The sequence below is a fragment of the Lissotriton helveticus genome, chromosome 6 (genome assembly GCF_964261635.1).
Source record: "Lissotriton helveticus chromosome 6, aLisHel1.1, whole genome shotgun sequence".
Lineage (NCBI taxonomy): Eukaryota > Metazoa > Chordata > Amphibia > Caudata > Salamandridae > Lissotriton > Lissotriton helveticus.
The window spans coordinates 1,940,470,074-1,940,488,509 of NC_136067.1; the positions used below are offsets into that span (position 1 = coordinate 1,940,470,074).

An 18,436-nucleotide genomic window follows, 5' to 3' on the forward strand; every position below is an offset into this window, starting at 1 on the left:
TCCGGAAGTGACGTCATTGGAGCCATATAAGACCCCCTCGGCGTGCTGACGTCAGTTTTTTCTTCTCTTCCGCGTCCCAACGTGGATCCAGAGTTAAGCGGTTCCTCTGGCCTGTTTTCAGGCCTTCGCGGTGCTTTTTGTGTCTGCAATAGTGTGCCAATGCCTGCGGGATTCAAATCGTGTGCATCATGTTCGCGGCAGATTTCGGCGACAGATCCACACGAGCTCTGTATGTGGTGCTTGGGCGAGCACCACGACTCCGACGAGTGCGACGCCTGCCGGCAGCTGAAGCCAAAGTCCCTGCGGGAACGGCGGATGAAACTGTTGTCTGCCCGGTTGTCCTGGTCGGAGTCCTCGTGGCGCCGGCTTCCGTCCGACAGATCCCGGAGTCGTTCCCATGGACATCGTTCTCCTGCCTCAGGTAGGCACCGGAGGAAGTCACGGAGGTCGCCGATCTTCCACAAGCGTGATGCTGGGGGCCGCCACTCCCAGTCTTCATCGGAACGCAAGCCCTCAGGAGTCGTCCTCCGCCTATTCACAGTTTCCTGGTGCTGTGGCGACTCAGACCCAGATGGAAGCCTATTCCAGGGCTCTGCAGGCCATCTTTGGGTCACCCCGTGTCCCTGCCGTGCCTTCGGGCCCCACACTGGGGGTAGGGACTCAGGTCGGGAGATCACTGGCGGGTTCACCCTCGGCGCCGACCCAGTGCCATGACTCCATTTCCGGAGTCTCTGCAACGTCGAGACAGGGCCGGGATGGGCATCCCACTCTGTTTTCTAGCCCTCCTGACATGCCTTCGCACAGTCCTGCGGGGTTCCCTGCGTCATCGCTGGATGTGGCTGCAGCGTGGAGTTTGACTCTGAGTCGACTTCGTTTCTACAAGCAGGCTCCGGCCTTGATGGAGGTCGAATCGACGCTGGTCCGACACCGGGTGGATGAGCCCTCTACGGAGGCCATCGGCACCGATCCAACGCCGTCCCGACGCCGGTCGACACCGGTTCAGTCCCCGGTTGTCCCTCTGTTGGAGGATGTGACCCCAGTTGGCTCCCCCCGCCCACACAGGTGTTTCCATGCGCCGAAGAGCAGAATCCCATGGGGGCACTGGCCGGCTCCTTTCTCTGCAGGGCCTCTGTCATTGGAAGGACGGATTAGCCTGCAGCCCTCCCCAATGGATGGCTTGCTGTCTCCCCCTTGTATGGCCACGGAGGCCAGCGTTGACTTTGCAAGGGCAGTTAAAAGGGCTGCATATGTCTTACAAATGCAGCCGCCCTCAGTCTCCCTGCCTTTGGATCCTTTGTTGGAACTTCTTCACCAGGGCTCAGTGGATGTGGAGCCTCTTTTGCCTTTTGGCAGGTCATTTTATTATGTCCTTCTTGGGACTTGGGCCAGACCCTTGTCTGGTGACCCCGTGACTTGTGCTGGGGCGCACCGCCACCGACTGGCTCCAGATGACCCTGCCTGTTTGTCCCTTCATCCCAGTGCTCATGGACTGGTAGTCCAGGCTGCGCTTCCTTCCTCTCCTCCACCGTTGCTTGCTCCCACTCGGGAGTCTAGATGGTAGGAGTTGTGTGGCCGCAATGTTTTTGCGTCCACCAGCTCCTGCCTTCGATCCCTAAACATGATCTGCATGTTTGCTCGGGCTTCTTCTGCCCTTTGGAATTCTATTGAGCTACTCCTTCCCTCTTTGCCGGAGGGCCCTCGTGCTGACCTGCTCCAGCTTGTTCAGAATGGCCGTGACATGGCGCAGTTTACCATCCGGTTGGCCATAGACACCACTAACTCCGTGGGTCGAGCTATGGACAGGTCAGTTGCCCTGCGTTGCCATACTTGGCTACGTGATGGCAGTTTTCCGGAAAATGTTCAGGAGCGACTCAGAGATCTGCCCTTTGATGGGCCCCATTTGTTTGACGACCATGCCGAATCGGCAGTCCAGCATGTCTTTTCAGGATTTCATTGACTGCCGGGGTTTTAGTCCCCTATGGTGGATCTGTGTTTTGGTGTGACGGTGTTGTCACTGTTTTTCTGTTTATGTCTCTGGGTCCAAGAGGTTGTCCCAGAAAGATTGTATGGCTGTTCAGCCAGAGGTTTTTTCCCCTTACTTTACTGCAGCTGGGCCAGCTGTTTATGTGTTTTTTTTACCTCCGCCTATGAGCTTGACTCAAGAGGTGTCCCTTGATTTTATAGGGATGTGATGTACCCTATGTGGGGTATTTGTTTGCTATTGTGTAGCTGCTGTTCCTTGCCAGGAAGGTTTGGAGGCTCCTGTGGAGCTCTCTTGCTCTTATCAGCCCCCCGGTGGATTTTCCCATGGGTTCTGCTGCATCACTCCCTGTTCCATGCTGCCTGCTCTGGTGGAACATACTCTCGGTTGAGTCCCACGGACTAACGTGCCCCTCTCCTGCTGCTTCTGTATCGCTGCCTACGGTTGTTCCGTGGCACTCTTAGGCATCTGTGGACGCAGTTGATTTTGGTGTATTGTTGGGGCTCTGCCATTCCTGACTCACCTTGGAGGGGTTTTTATGTCCCCTGCCTTGCTTTGGCTCCTCTTTTTGCCTTCCTTCTGCCCTAAGCGCCGTTGGGGTTCTTGGACATGGGCACGCGTCCTGGTGACGCCCCGGTCCACTCCGGATCTGTTCTTTCTATCACCACTTGTGCTCCGTACTCTGTTTAAGTGTTATCATAGGGGACCCGTTGGGTTCCTTGAGCCATTGTCTTGTATGTACACTTTTGCTGTGGCCTTCTTCCCTGGTGTTGAGACAGGCTTGAGTACACCCTGTCGGGAGTTGGCCTATGCGTGGTACACTTTTTACCAGATCGGTCCTCTGTTCCGTTTAGCGTTTTGTCCCTGGCCTCCCTCGGAGGGTCCCCGGCCTGGGTTCAGATTTCTATGGTCACTGTCGAATGCGGCCATTGGTGTTCTTCTCCTGGCTCCGCGACAAGTTTCCACACATTCTCCAGATGATCTCTGGATTCATCCTGTATACATATGTCCCTTTTTCAGATTTTTTATGTCTGTGTGTTACTGACTTCTTCTTCTTCTTCTTGGTGTGATAGTCAGTATTACTGCATGTGTCGCGTCGGTTGGTTTTCCTCCCTGATCGGGAGATTGGGCCGCCCTCTTTGTGGCTGGACTATTGTTCCCCTGCGGTTCACAGCCGGCGATTCCGTATCTACCTTACGGACGCCTGTCTATTCTCTAAGAGCATTCTTCTGGTTTACCTTTGGTTGTCATTTACTAACTTTTCCAGCATTTCTGTGTGCTCTGTTCGCACACTATGGGATAGGCGTGCGGCCTACATGCCCTGGATCCTGGGGATTTTTCCAGGTTCCCCATTTGTTTCTTTCTCTTTTCTCCACTCTCTCCCTCAGGGGAGCTGGTTTTGGGCATGCCCTGCTTGTCGGTCGCCCTTAGTCCTTGTTCCCAGTGGTATGATTGCCTGGTTGGCTACTTGGTGCTATGCCATCTTCTCGGTTGGTCCGCACATGTTGTTGCTGCTTCACTTCCTTGAGTTCCCCCTTGTGTGGTGTAGTTCTCAAGGTACACACCACTTCTTTTCGTGTATTCTTGTCCTTCACATCTCTGAGTCTCCTAGTAGTCATGGTTGTGTGTTTCAGCATGATGCCTCTGCCCAGCCATGCCATTGTTTGGCATCCCTTCGCTGGACCTTTGTCCTCCGGGCCCTGGAGTCTTCTCCCCAGTTTCCCTCTTTTCATGGGACTCTGTGGTATTCTGTTGTTGTGCACTGATTTTCTGGTCCTGTCCCTTCGTTTCGTCCCTGTCTGGCCGACAGTGGATTTGTGTTGTCCTCTGATGACTTGTGGTACCTTGCTTCCCTGGCTCATGCACCGCCCTGACTTCAGGGTTTGGTGTCAGTCATGCTGGCAATACTGAGCCTCAGGGGTCCAGTGTCAGCTGCACTGGTATTGCGGAACCCACCTTGTTTCCGTCAATGTTCTTGATGGTCTGCTTCCTTTGGGAACATGGTGGGGTTTGGTCGCAGACCCTCCTCCCGTGGGGTATAGCTATGGTATCTATTCTAAGTTAAGGAATCTGCGGCTAGATGTCTCTATCAGATGAACGAGTTACTTACCTTTGGTACTGATGTATCAGGTAGAGACACAGTCTAGCCGCAGATTCCTTAACGCCCGCCCATCCTCACTGTTCTGCGATGACCTTTTCAGGTGGGTTCTACCACCTTGCCTCCTTTCAGGGGCAGAGTGTGTCATTCTGCTTTGGGCACGTTAGCTTTCCACCCATTCTTGTTTTGGGTGCCTAAATTATGTGCTTTTTGCTACTACTCCATCCAGCAAGGAGTTTATCATATTTTCACCCCTCCTTCCACCCGTGTCTGTCTCCTTGTCTTTGCTGCAGGCGCTTGAGTTGCGTTTCTATTGGACTATGCTCTGTGCATAGGTCATTGTGGGGGTATAGTACCACTTCTATTTGGTTGTTTAATTCTGGTCACGGGCCTTAAGTCACAGATTTTCTGCCCTGTTTCCCCCCTTTTCAGTTGCATACTTGCTCACAGACTGTCTGTCGTACAGTTCCATTCTGTGGTTGCGTTCTGTCCTTTGATTGTCATGTCATTCATTTCCTCTGTTGTTTCCTCTTTAGGGGGGGTACGGTTCTTTACTTGGTGGAATTTTATTGGGGCGGCTGTTTGTTCGCTTCCTTCGGTCCCTCCAAGTGTTAAGTACTTTTCAACATGGGATGGTTTCTTAAACAATTGTTGTCACAACAACAGCAACAACAACAAAGGTTTTTGTTTCTTTTTTGGCACACTGTTCCTATACTCTCACAGCTTTTGTAGTGGCTCCGCGTTGTGGCGCGGAAGAGTTTCACTGCAGAAAACTGACGTTAGCACGCCGAGGGGGTCTTATATGGCTCCACTGACGTCACTTCTGTGGACGATGTCAGAACGGAGCCAGGCCAGGCTGCCCCCCGGCGTGTAGAAGTATTGCTGGGGAAAATGTTTTCCGTATCCAGTCTGACGCCTGGAGATATTATAAGTTAAGGAATCTGCGGCTAAACTGTGTCTCTACTGGATACATCGTTACTGAAGATAAGTAACTCGTTCTTCTGATGTCAAACTCCAATTCTGTTTAAAAATATCAGGATTTATGTAACTCGATGAATAGAAGGGATATCTGTGAATGTGCTATGGCAAAGTTGTTGCATGCATGAATTTTATGGTTAAGGGTTAGGTTTTTGGGCATTTCGGAGTGGGCTCTAGATCAAAAGTATATAAACACCCACAAGAGCTTAAATAGGTGAACATTCATATACTCGTTGTCGGTCATTTCCCTCCCCTTAAACACCTACAGATTTGCTACTGCTAACGGCAGGATTGTGTTTCAATGTGGAGGAGGAGAGGTAAAGGGGAAACATGTATGTGCTAATCCATGGTTTTGTTAAGTTTAAAATTTAGGCATTTCCTTATTGTGAGAAATCTACATACATATACAATTTGGAGTACTCTTTAGATTCTTTGTGAATCTATGAAAAGGCATAAATTTGCTGAAAGCACAAGCGTATTCCTTGGAATCATATATCTAACTTCTTGACTGTAGAATCTGTGAATGGGTCCCAAAAACCTATATCCATATGCTGTGCTATGTAGGTAGATTTTTATAGCGTGCTAATCACCTGTGAAGGTATCCAGGCACTTGCCGTTGGGCAGGTGAGGCTTACCTAGAGTTTTATCAAAGAACCAGGTCTTTAGCTTCTTGTGGAATTTGAAGAGCGACATAGAGGGCCTGGTGTTGTGGGGGTGTTCATTGCAAGACTTTGGGGCTATGTTTGAAGGCACAACCTCTCGCTCTGCTCTTGTGTATGTGGGGAATATGTGTGTGTGAGAGACCGGTTGAGCTGAGGTGCCTGAAAGGTTGGTGGAAGTGGATGCGTTTGTTGAGTTAAGCGGGGCCTATGTTATGTAGAGCCTTGTAGGTGGAAGGAAGGAGTTTGAAGTGAGTGCTTTTGAGTATGAGGAGCCAGTGGAGTTCCTTGAGGTGTGGAGTGGTGTGGTTGAATTGAGGGAGGTTGTGGAGGAATATTGCTGTTGTATTCTGGATAATTTAGAGTCTGTTCAGGAGCTGTTTGTTGATTCCTGCGTAGAGTGCATTGCCATAGTCCAATCTGATTGTTATGAGGGCTTGTGTGACTGCCTTCCTGGTGTTTTCTGGCAGCCACTTGGAGATTTTACACTTTCATCTTCAGCAAGATATGGTAACTGCATTGACTTGTGCTGTCCTGTCTAATTTTTCATCCAGAATGATTACTAGGCTTCTGGCGAGGGCAATAGGAGTTGGGACGGGCCGAGGTCCACCGGCCACCAGGTGAAATCCCACATGAAGGTTTTGCTTCTGAAGATAACTACTTCAATTTTGTCTGTGTTTAGCTTGAGGTCTCTGGACCTCACCCATGCGGTTACTGCAGTCATGCAGGTGTTGAAGTTGGTTTTGATCTCTGGTCTCTTGTCTGAAGGGAGAGTATGATTTGGAAGTTGTCTGTGTAGGAGATACTACTGATGTTGTGTAATCTGAAGACGTTGGCTAGTGGTGTCATGTATATGGGCTAAGGTATGATCCTTGGAGTACTCCACAGATTACATTTCTTACTTCCAATGTGTTTGGTGTCAGGCTGACTCTGTGCTGTTTCCGTGAGGAAGGAGCAGATCCAGTTGAGGGTGGAGTCTTGGATGCCAGACTTGTGGAGTCTTTTGATCATGGTAATGTGGGAGACGGTGTCAAAAGTTTTTGAAAGGTCGATAAGGATGAGGGCAGCTGTGTCTCCTTGGTCAAGGAGCATCCTGATGTCGTCTGTGGCTGCAATCATTGTGGTTTCTGTTCTGTGGTTTGATCAGAATCCGGATTGCGTGGTATTCAGAAGTTGGTGTTGGTCAAGGTGGTTGGTGAGTTACCAGTATATGAACTTTTTCATGATCTTTGCCGGAAAAGGTAGCAAGGAGTTTTGTTTTTTGTTTGCTAGCTGAGTGGGTTCTGCTGTAGGTTTCTTAAGCAGAGCATTTGCTGCGGCGTGTTTCCAGGCATCTTGGAAAGTATTGGTGGTGAAGGAGGTGTTGAGGATGTGGGTGAGTCTTCTGTCAAGTGGGCCAATGTTGTAGTTGGGGTGAGGGAATGGGTCCATAGTTAATCTGGAGTGGATATTTCTCCCCTGGTGATATTGTTCCAGTAGGAAAGGGTGCTTCAGGTGTGCTGGGTTGGTAGGCTGGAGGCGAGGCAGTGGGGGTCCTGTTGATGGTCAAATTTATTGTAGATGGTTAGTAGTTTGTCACTTAAGTAGTATGATACTGTGTCATACAGGTCCTACGCGAGGGGTTATATTTGATGAGGCAGAGGGTGAGATAAAGATTTTGACCAACGCAAACATCTCCTTGTTGCTGTTGGCACTGTTCTATGTGCGTTTGGCGAGTGGTGAAAGTGAGCTGAGCAATTAGTAATGTAGACAGTGTTGGTGGTGGGGTGGGTTGGGCAACTAGAAAAAGTGGACAGCGCTAGTGGAGGAAGTGGGCTATGCTACTAGTAAAAGTGGCTAGCACTAGTGGTGAAAATGAACTGCACAATTAGTAAAACAGTGCCGATGGTAAGAGTGGGCTAGACAACAAGTACAAGTGGACAGCGTCAGTGGTGTAAGGGTGCTATGCAACTAGTAAAAGTGGACAGCACCAAAGGTGCAAGTGGGTTGTGCAACTAGTAAAAGTGGACAGCGTCGGTGGTGGAAGTGGGCTGTGCAACTAGTAAAAGTGAACAAGTCCGGTGGTGGAAGTGGGCCATGCAACTAGTAAAAGTGGACAGAGCCAGTGGTGGAAATGGGCTGCACAGTTGGTAAAAGTGGATAGCACCGGTGGTGGAAGTGTGCTACGTAATTAGTAACGGTGGACAGTGCTGGTGGTGGAAGTGGGCTGCACAGCTTGTAAAAGTGGACACCGCCAGTGGTGGAGGTGGGCTGCACAACTAGTAAAAGTGGACAGCGCCAGTGCTATAAGTGGCCAGCACTAGTGGTGTAAGTGGGCTGCGCAGCTAGAAAAAGTGGTCAGTACCAGTGATGGAATTGGCCCGCACAACTAGTCAAAGTGGGCAGTGCCAGTTGTAGAAGTGGGCTATGCAACTAGTAAAAGTGGAGAGTGTAAGTGCTGGAAGTGGGCTGCACAATTAGTAAACATGGTGGGGGAAGTGGGTTGGGCAGTTAGTAAAAGTCAACAGTGCTGGTGGTAGAAGTGGGCTATGCTACTAGTAAATATGGGCAGCACCAGTGCTGGAAGTGGGCTACACAATTAGCAAACATGGACAGCGTAGGTGGTGGAAGTGGGCTATGCTATTAGTAAAACGGGGACAGCGCCGGTGGCCGAAGTGGGCTGGCTATGCTATTAGTAAAACGGGGACAGCGCCGGTGGCCGAAGTGGGCAGTGACTTTGAGTAATAGTTTGTCCGTCTGCACCTATTTTCCTACTAGCCATGCTCAGTGGGGTGGATTCAGCCCGTCGTGAATCCCCTACAATCCAAGACCTCGTCGCCAGAAAGACGCCTTGCGTTGTCACGTCCACTTTATCCTTATGTTGTGGATATTTTGACAAACAACTTTCTGACATAAATGGTAATTCCTTTACTTATCCACACATATGCCAGCATTGCTGGGTCTCTTACATAGGGCTCCAGTTGCACGGAGTCTGCAGCGCAGCGCGTGGCTGCAGAGACGTCTCCGTGGCCTGGAGATGAGCCGCGCTCAGCCCTTTAAAGATGGCTCCCACGAGGACCTAATGAAGACGGGGAGATCACACAGCCGGCTCCTAAGTGGCCCTCACGGCTCCAGAGTCACCTGCGGTTTCTCTGATTACCGCGGAAGGCCGCGATACGGGGGATCAATACACAATCTTGTTTCTCCTCGCTGATTTCCCAGCTGGGAGATGGATGCGCGTAGTAAACAGTACTGAGAGTGGCGGCTCCCGGGGGCCTGCAGGGAACTCGCTATTGACAGGTTACATGCGGTTAATCAATGAGAAGGGGGTGTCTTGTCGCATCATGTGCCGAGCCAGCAAACCAGGGTGACAGCAGTACACTCATCCCCTACAGGTCCCGCTGTGCAAGCATGCCTACTGTACTATTACCTGATCCAGCCAATAGCCGAGGCGGTGTGGCGTAACGGCCAGAGCTGCCGACTTTGGACCTGGGAATTGGGGAACCAGGTTCGGGTTCCGGCGTCAGCTCAGCATCCTGTGATCCTGAGCAAACGCCTTAATCTCCCAGTGCTTCACAACACTGCATTTGTAATGTAACTGGTGTTCATGTGTACCTTCAATTGGAGTTCGCGCTATCAAAACCTGCAAACAAATAAACTAATAGCGGTCTCGGGTGTTGTCAGGTGTTAGGGGGAGCTATCACCTCGTCTCGGATCTTCATTTAAAATCTGGTGTGTTTCTTACCACGTGCTGAACTGCAAATGCCAGAATGCAATTTGCCTGAGTTATTCAGGGCTGCCTCATTTTTTTTGCCAGCTACGCCATCAAGGGATGGGTAATCGCACCAGACCAGGGCGCCCTCAGATCTACTTGTGCCTAAAACTTAATCTGAATTTATGTAGTGTGATCTGGTACTCCTGTAAACCGCTCTCACGCCCTTGGGCCGAGGGCACTCTTAATAAAACCGTAACAAAACATATGATTGCAACAGGTTTATTTAAACAATATAGTTCCAAGAAATGTGGTAATCAAAACCGTGTATTTTCGTTTCTTCTGTTTTGTACCTGTCATTTACCCAGTGTTAAGGGACATATGTCAAATGTTAAAGAGTCTATTTATCTTAATACATGCCGGGCAGCAATCCTCCTACGGCGCGTGATCTGAGAGTTCATTTAAAATCTGTGGCTTTACCTATAGTTAGAGATCTTTTGCAATGGACTGTTTTTTGATGTAACGCTGAAAAATATGTCATGAATTCATAGCGCAACATCTTTCATGAGACAAACTCCTGCTCCAAACTGTCTGCCTCTCCACATGCAAAAAACATCTGGGTCACTGTAAGGTGATGGGTTTTTCCCATCAAACCCGCCCTCATTTTTTGCATTTGATCACCTGTTTTTTTACCTTTTTACTGTGGGTGAGCTGACAACTGGTGACTCACCCATGGTAAACTTGCGGTAATTCAACTGCGCTTGGTTACCGCCAGTGTCCGCCTGTTAAGATAAGGCTTAAGTGTAAGGGTAAGTAAGTAAGTAAAATGTTTATTTGTACGTGATTAATTAAAATCTTTACAAAATTGAAAAACGTCCTTAGTTGTTGTTACTTAAACATAACAAAAAATAGGATGCATAAAATTACAGTGTTATTAACAGTTTTGTGGTTACCATCAAAGGATTTAAAAGAGTTCATCTAGCATGGTTAAGTCTCTTTCTTATTAGGTCAAAGAATTTCACAACTTGACAGTTCAATTTAGTGTCGCTAGTAGAAAAGCACAATAAGGCTGCCTGTCTACAGGTTCGAACGGCATGAAGGTTAAAAAAAGGACGTAAGAGATTGAACCTCATGTCCTTTACGCTAGGGCAGAAGCAAATCACATGGATTATATCCTCCTTGCCGGTTTTACATATGCGACACTGTTGTGAAGGGTTATTTCTCTCCCAAGGTGGAAGATGTGGAAGTATGGGAATTACCCCGAGTCGTAATTTTAGGAATTTTTCTTTAACGTTTATTTTCATGCCGATGCTGAAGTACGCTTGTGGCCGCAGTTTTTCATAGGCACCCACCGTTAGCCATCCATGTGCTCTATTTGCTAGGTCTTTCTTGTCTTCTATCGCTGAGATGATGCTAGCTGATTTTTTAGCTACTTTTTTAAAAGACAAGAAATCGATTGATGTTTCCCAGGTATCAATCAGGCCTAGAACTTTAAGAGATTCATATAAGTAGGCTCTCTGCGCGAGTTTGCGGTGCCGAAGTAGTTCTTCCCATAAGTTTGCACATAAAGATCCAGCCTCTGCATTGCGAATTTTATGCCAATTTGTTGCGTATATGCTCCGCCTCTCTAGAGTTTGTTTAAGGATACTGAATTCTAATCGAATCTGAGCCGGGGAAACATATTTGGGAAGATTGAAAATAGCCCTGTATGAATTGGCAATGAGTATGTCCAGTAACACCGCATCCTTACCGTGGTGTGATTCACTCCCGTAAGTGAGAGTCGGTTTTAATTTAGCACTCAATAGGACGAGAAGAGGTTTAAGTGTCAAGTCAGGTAGTTTGGCCTTCAATGCTTTTAGAGCCAGATAAGTCATTGTAGCCTTCCCTCTCAAAGATTAAAACTGCGCCCTCGAGGTGTTATTTGAGTCCAGAATTACTCCCAGGTACTTGTATGTGGTGACCTGGTCGAGCTTTTCGCCATTCAAGTACCAGCAAGGGTTCTTTTTTTTCTTATAATTCACAGCCATCACCTTTGATTTATTGAAGTTTATTTGTAGTGCATTTTTTACTGAAAAGGCATTGGTTGTGTTCAAAAGACGTTGGAGGCCCATTGGAGTCCGACTTATCAACAACAGGTCATCCGCATATAACAGGTTTGAGAGGATGATTTTCCCTAGTTTCGGTGCATGGTTGGAGCATTTGGCTAGTTGCCCAGGTAGATAGGCTAAAAAAGATTGAATAGGATTGGTGCAAGTAGACATCCCTGTTTCAATCCTTTTGTTGTCGTTATAGGTTTTGAAAGGTGTGTTCCAGCCCCAAGTTAAGTGTAAGGGGCACTTGACTTGACTGATTACATGTGAACACGTGTACACACACATTAGGGCTGCACGTGTGAGACTCGGGTTCTGTACAGTGCGGTAACTACACACAGGTAGCCTGGCTTAGAGGGGACTCTGCAGGGTTAGATTTTGACCTGCGGTAGTCCTCATAATGTTAGGGTACACTCAAACGGAAAGACAGTGTGGTGTACAACTTATAGGTCATCCAAGATGGTCATATTTCTCTGGCTCGGTTCAAGGTCAGAGCTTAGGCCTTTTGTCACCCCGCTGTGCCAATAAATGACATTTCTGTCTAGTAGCAGGGACCAAGGCCTCCCTACTCAGGGGGAGCACTTACAGCCGGATTCATCAACCTTAATTGCGCTCGCAAAGGGCCAGGTTCTGAGAATCTGGCCCTTTGCAAGTGCAATTTTTGCATTTGGGATTCATCATCCCAAATGCAAAAATCGCTAATAAAGAATTCGCAAATTTGCGAGGATTAGCATTTAAGGAATCTCTATTAGAGATTCCTTAAATGCCATTCATGAAACATTTAAAAATTGCGAATTCGCAATATTTGGCCGCTATTTACCACGAAGTCAGACTTCGTGGTAAATAGCGAAAAAAATAGAAAAAAGCACTTTAGTGCATTATTCTCTGTTGCATGTTACACACACACATGTCCTTTGGACATGTGTGTGCGCAACACCTGTGTAATGTTGCATTTCAGAGGTGTTACAGGGTGTCCTTTGGACACCCCTGGCACCCTTGAAATCGCATCCTTATTTGCGATTAGCAACTCCCCATGCATTCCTATGGGCCTGTAGGCCCATAGGAATGCATGGGGAGTTATTCCTTATTTGCGATTAGCAATTTGCTAATCGCAAATAAGGAACATGTAGGAATCGCAATATTTTTTGCAATTCCTACATGAATCCCGCTTTGCAAGTCCTTAATAGCGATTCCTTATGAATCGCTATTAAAGACTCGCAAAACGGGTCTTTGATGAATCTACCTGTTAGTGCTTTACACAGCTCCTGAGGAGAAAAGGGGTGGGATGAAGGAGCTACTTCTGTTAATCAGCTGTCACCCTGTACCAGGGATGGGCCAAACTAAGCCCACTGAACAACATAGAGGTGTATTTGTAAAGCGCACGTTCACCCATGGGTGTCCTGGCGCTGAATAACAGATGTTTATTGTACCCAACTCAATGGTCCTCATTTTATCAACCTCAGGAAGATGAAAGGGTGAGTGGACCCACTGGGATTTGAACCTGTGACCATGAGGTCGAACACAGACCCTTACAGTGAGCACTAACAGCCTGATTCATCAATCTCCCGTTTTGCGAGCCCCTAATAGCGAATCATAAGGAATCGCTATTAAGGACTTGCAAAACGGGATTCATGTAGGAATTGCAAAAAATATTGCGATTCCTACATGTTCCTTATTTGCGATTAGCAAATTACTAATCGCAAATAAGGAATAACTCCCCATTCATTCCTATGGGCCTGTAGGCCCATAGGAATGAATGGGGAGTTATTCCTTATTTGCGATTAGCAATTTGCTAATCGCAAATAAGGATGCGATTTCAAGGGTGCAGGGGTGTCCCAAGGACACCCTGTAGCACCCCTGAAATGTAATCTACATTGGTGTTGTGCACACACATGTCCAAAGGACATGTGTGTGTGTAACATGCAACTTAGAAAAATGCATTTAAATGCATTTTTCTAAGTTTTTGCTATTTACCACGAGGTCTGACCTCTCGGTAAATAGCGGCCCAAAATTGCAATTTCGCAATTTTAAAATGATTCATGAATTGCATTTAAGGAATCTCAAATAGAGATTCCTTAAATGCAATTCTTCGCAAATGTGCGAATTCTTTAATCGCGAATTTTGCATTTGGGATGATGAATCCCAAATGCAAAAATTGCACTCGCAAAAGGCAAGATTCTGAGAATCTTGCCTATTGCAAGTGCAATTTAGCTTGATGAATCAGGCTGTTAGTCCTCTGAGCCACCAGATCTGGCACTCAAAGGAGCAAAGGAGGAAGCCAGACCTCTGGAGCCAACACAGGAGGGGGCTTCCCTTTGAAGATTAGGTGGGACAGGCCCTGGCAGTGATGTCAGCGAGGGGCAGCGCTGAGGCCAGTGACTACTGGGTGACGCCATTTTGAATTGTCCCAACATGCTGCGCAGGAGAGTTGGTATGGGGTCGGAGAGGTGATGCAGCACCCCAGGATAGGTCAGAGATGCTTCGCTTCTAGAACCTTCTGCTCCCACTTAAAAAGCTCTTGTACCAGGGGAAAGCTCTCTCCTGGTTGTGTGTTTTGCTGGACACTGAGACAGGAGGTGGCAGCCACGGACAACCGGAAGGAGAACTTCCCTGACATCCATCTGACTACAGTACTACAGTTGCCCCTAGGACCAGTGGTGCTTTCCCGAGGGCCAGGAAAGCTGATCCCCTTACAGCTTCTAAGGACTAACCGTGGAAAGAACTTCTGCTTCAAGGAGGGGAGAAGCCCAAGAGGAGAGAGATCAGGAAGGCTGACGCGTGGAACCATCTTACTGCAAAGTTTAACGCTGCCGCGAGACTCATTACTGGCTCTAGAAAGCATTCGCACATATCCCCAGACTTAAAGTCTCTAAAATGGCTGCCTCTTGAAGCCAGAATACAGATAAAAATTGCAATTATGACACACACGGCCGTGCACCACAAGGCACCCAGCTACCTCGCTCAAAAGCTGTCTATATCAGGAGGCTCGAGATCCAATAGGAGCACAAAAAATCTACTCCTGAAACCTCGTAGATTCCGGAAAGTGAAAACTTACAAGCGCTCCTTCTCAGGAATGGCACCCAGGATCTGGAATGCGCTCCCTCCTGAAACCAGGCTGATCTCCTCCACTGCACTCTTCAAGAAAGAGGTGAAAACCATCCTTCTGGCCAAGATCTCCTGATCGTTATAGATGTTGGTTCAGAGACTCTGCATTGCTTTGTATCACTGCTCACCCTATCCCTTGGCACTATACTCTACTTGTTGGGGGCACTACTACGCTACTCTCTTACTACCGACCAAGATATGATACACGTTGGTTTACTGATCCACCTGTACACCTCTGTAGTGGGATCAATGACTTGTGCTGTCCTATCTTACTTCCTTACCTGATTGTATATGGATTGGTTTTATGTATGTTTTTATTATCCATGTTATTACCATGTTATTGACTATTATACTGTTCCCATTATCTCTGTTGACTCCTACTGCCCCTTCCCTGTCTTTGTGAAGCGCTCTGATATCTGTAAGGATCCTGTTCGCGCTATATAAAACTTTGAATAAATAAATAAATAAATAAATACTACCTCAGAGGCCAGGAGGCCTGAGGAAAGTGCTCCAGGTGGCAAGGGCTCACCAACTGGAGAAAGTGAGTGCAAAAACATGTAAAATGGACTAACAGGGCACGTTATCTCAGCGGAAGAATTTGGCCTTTCACCCCCTCCAGCAACACGATCACGGAGCTTGTGTAGCTCCGCTGTCTGACTGCTAATTCCCCCCTCCCCGGCTGAGCCAGGGCCCGGGGATCACTGCATGGAAATGTTACATTTCTAAATCCTGGGAGGGACTTGCGTGGGCCCCCTCCCCAGAGCTAAGAGGGGCCACAGATCCCAACGCCTGGAGAGTATTTGATTTCTGTGGTCCTGGGACCCCGAGCTGCAGACCCCCAGCACCGCAAGAAGGCAGGGAGCACCATTGTGCCCCTGACGTATGAAGCCAGTGTGCCTAGGACCCCCAAATCTGGGCCCCACAGGAGGAGAAATGCCAGGTACGTGTGCTGCGCATACTACTAATGGGCCTGCCCCGTGCCCTCTGCCCGTCTGAAGGAGCTGGCAGGGAAGGAGAGTTGCCGCTCCCACAGTTGCAAGTGGAGTTGGCAGGCCAGCCAGGAGCTGCATGTGGGGGTGTCCAGGGCGGACTGGGAACCAAAACCGGCCCTGCAAAAGTGCTCGGCCGATCCCCCTCCCCCGGGGGGGGGGATTTGGGGGTGCGACCGAGCTCTTTGCCAGGGCCGGTTTTCAAACATCAAGATATAGGAAGCAGGAAGGGCATAGACCTACACCTTCTACTCGCGGCCTGGAGGAGGGAACCCTGACTTTCTATAAGCAGAGGTTTGCCAAATAAGGAGTATACGCCCTGGACCGGAGCGTGATTTATTCAATCGAATATAGACGCTGCACGCTTTAGTTGATAAGAAACGTCGAGTCACCATTAAACCGGCGGCCTCATTTGAATACGGCCCACTCCGGAGTGCGTTGCACCGGGTTGTTGTGTAACACAAATGGAAAGGAGAAGATGTATTCATATGTTTGTCTTGATGAAGGTGGCTATATGGAGTTAATCCACCGAAACGCGTCAACGCTGAAGTTTAAGTAAAATTTGTAAAAGATGGAAACATATGGGGACAGAGAATTTATTCTCCTGTGGTGACCAATTTGAGTATCTCATAATATTCTTTTCCTGGGGTTGTTTTTATTTAAACTTTTGATGAAATTGAAATATATGATATTTTCATCTATGCCATTCTGAATGTATTATGGGGTATTTTATTGTATGTTTTTTATTGAAAAATGTAATTTTTATTAAATGAGCACATAAGTGTTTTGACATCCTGAGTTAGTGCGTCCCGCTGGTGAGGTGTTGTTGACTTTGACCAGTAGTAGAGTGTATTTGAATGTGATTATGTGATTGATCTAGTGTCTCTAAAGGGATAACCTATTTTTGACTAATCAGTCTGTCCTGTCCCTTTTGAGTAGGTGGGGCCCCTCTCTTTGTTTTCAGTGCAACTTCTGAGGCCTAAAGATGGTTAAAAAAGACAGTCACATGGCACACATTGGAAAATGCTTTATTTAAAGATGGTTGTGATAATGATTTGAAATTCTTTATTGAAGATTGTTCTTTAAAAGAAAGCAGTGCCATACTGTCACAAAGTATTATGCACCATGAGTCTAAGCAATGCTTTATTCAAATATGTCAATATGCTTTGCTGAAAGGGTTGTTAATGCTGACAGTAATGTATATTCCAGAGAGGCTGCAATGTTTTGCTAATGATGATGTGAGCACCTCATTGCAGTGCCTGATTACTCATAATGAGTGCAGAAGGGGCTATCATGCTTTATTGCTGATAACGCAGGGATGCCATCATTTATTACAGATAATGTGGACACATGACTGCAATGCTTGACTATTCTTAATAAATGCATGTGGATTATGGTTACTGAAGTCAGCGATGGAATGCAGTATTACCATAACATGTGATTCTAATCTTGAAACGGGGCAACATTGACGTAATGCAAACTGGCACCCCCATGTATGGTATGTGCTGTATTGTTTGGTTTCCAGTGGGCCCATTACTTACGTAGGCCATACATCTAATGGTCCGTTTCCTCACAGTCACTTTAAGAGAGGGCGTGTCAGAGCTGCTATAGACTTATAGAGCATGTCTTCAAGACTGATGCAGGAGGCTGCATGGTGACCTCCTGTGTTTTAGCAAGGTCATATCACACTACTGAGCACTAGGGTGTGTCAGAGCATGCACAGTTTACGGCTGGACCGATGTCAGGTTTTCAAGATACCTACGTATAATCAATTTTACATTCAATTAATCTAAACTGGTTTCATTTACCTAGTCAGTGGTTGTCCTGAAAACCTGGCATGTATCAGTCTAACCTACTTTAGTGCTGGCTTCCTTCATCTTTAAGGGCCAGATGTAGGTCGCCCAATACCGGTCGGTAACGGTATACAGCCTTTACAACGAAACTTTTACAACAAACTACCATTACAACGCAAACCATTACAACGCATAGCGCTGGGGGGCGCTTTAGGATAGGGAATAGGTTTAATGTACTATCCAACACCTGCCCTACTATCCACGGGGCCTGGAGTTGGAATAGTAAATTAAACTATTCACTACCCAGCGCCCAAAAGCATTATGCGTTGTAATGGTATGCGTTGTAAAACTTGTGATGTAAAGGTAGGCGTTGTAAAAGTATGCGTTGTAACGTCATACATCCGTCGGTAACGGCCGAAATTACCGAATTTCGGCCGTTACCGACCGGTATTGGGCTTTTTAGATGTAGGTGGCATTTTTGTAGGAATCAGTAATTTAAGAATTCGGTAAAATACCGAATTCTTAACATACCGATTTGGTAAATTACCGAATCCAGGTTGTAGGGAGCACTCAAGTTAGTGCATTCCTCAGTTAAGGATTCGTTATTTACCACCAAGTACAAGTTGGTGGTAAATAATGAAAACCTTTGAAAAATCATTTTTTTTGCTTTTCCAACAGTGAAATGTTGCAGACACACATGCCCTTAGGGCATGTATGTCTGCAACATGTGCACCCATACACAATTGAGGGGTGCAATAGGGTGTCAAAGTGACACCCTGCCACCCTCAATGTTTTCCCCCTTTTACCAAAACTGTATTTACCGATTCGGTAATTGACATTCATTCCTATGGGCCTCCAGGCCCATAGGAATGAATGGCAATTACCGAATCGGTAAATACCGATTCGGTAAATACCGAATTTTACAGATTCGTTAAAATTTACCAAAAAATTACCTACATACTATTTACCTATTCTTAAATACCGAATCGGTATGATTCAGTATTTAAGAATAGGTAAATATTATTTACCTACATCTGGCCCCTAGCCTTTTT

The 18,436-nt window shown here is 47.2% G+C and overlaps 1 protein-coding gene across 1 annotated transcript in view; it reads left to right on the forward strand.

Annotated features, from left to right (window-relative positions):
• The window catches only part of EPHX2 (epoxide hydrolase 2), a 587,345-nt gene that overhangs the window by 63,860 nt on the left and 505,049 nt on the right, over positions 1 to 18,436 (forward strand). The window lies entirely within an intron of this gene.